Source organism: Octodon degus, unplaced genomic scaffold, assembly GCF_000260255.1.
Source record: "Octodon degus isolate 3935 unplaced genomic scaffold, OctDeg1.0 scaffold00313, whole genome shotgun sequence".
Taxonomy (NCBI): Eukaryota; Metazoa; Chordata; class Mammalia; order Rodentia; family Octodontidae; genus Octodon; species Octodon degus.
The window spans coordinates 598,428-599,514 of NW_004524889.1; positions in this window are offsets into that span (position 1 = coordinate 598,428).

Sequence of the window (1,087 nt, forward strand, 5' to 3'; positions counted from 1 at the left end):
ATAATCATTCTGCTTTCCTATTATGCAATCCTTCATAATGCAAATAATATAGTTCTAGTTATGTTATAATTGTGAATTCTTTATGTTAAGCTTTTGCCATTCAACTCACAATGTAGACTCTGTCAGTTCAGTACAAACTTACACATAATTAGTACAAGAGATAGGCTATCAAACATGGGATTTTAGTTTGGTCATACCTTTATTTTGGGGCACAGTGCTGAGCTCTCTTGTAGTTGGAAAATCAATTCTTGTAAGACAGCATGAAGTGGTCTCAAAAGTCATTAAACTATCACTTGTGGTTGATTGTGATGAAATGGCAACTAAAATCTATGCCTTAGAAGATTAAGTGGCTGCTTCACTTGATTATTATGACAGTAATGATTACTGAAAGGATTGTTGTGTGGGATAGATTCTTTTGAGTTCACTATAGTGCTTACAAAGAGAAAATGATGAGCGCATGGTTGTTAAGTCTCAGCTCAACTTAGAGTCCACAAATCAAAAAAGCTTCTAAGGTAATGTCAAGCATTTATTTTTTGTAGTCACACAGGTGATCATGAATGGAATTTAAGTATTTGAGATGCTGAATTACAATGACAGTTATTCACTGGCATGTCAAATTTCTCAATTGATATTTAAAGTGATAAATGGAACCCTGAAATGTGAAATAGAGAAAATTGCTTGCATCCAGATCAAAGTGAGAATCTTGTGCTTCTCTTGAAGTTTCAAAGGCATTTCATCACAAAAGTTGTGGGCATAAGCTACATGCCAGTGTTGTAGGTACACTTGATATGAGGTATCACAAAGCTATTTTTTGTTTTTGTTTTTGTTTTTGTTTTTGTTTTTTTTGGTTGGTTGATTGATTTCATTTATAGTACACTTAGTCAAAACTGTCACCTCACATGATCAGTTCCAAATACCTGTCAGTGGAAAAGAAAATGTTAAGACAGGTTATCTTAGAAAGAGAAGAAATCTCCTCTCTTTTTACGTTCTCAAAGAGGACGGAGAGAAATACAATGAATAGAACACATAGGTATTAGAAAGAGTCAATGATATAAAACATTGCAGTAAATTTTATTACCAAAAAACT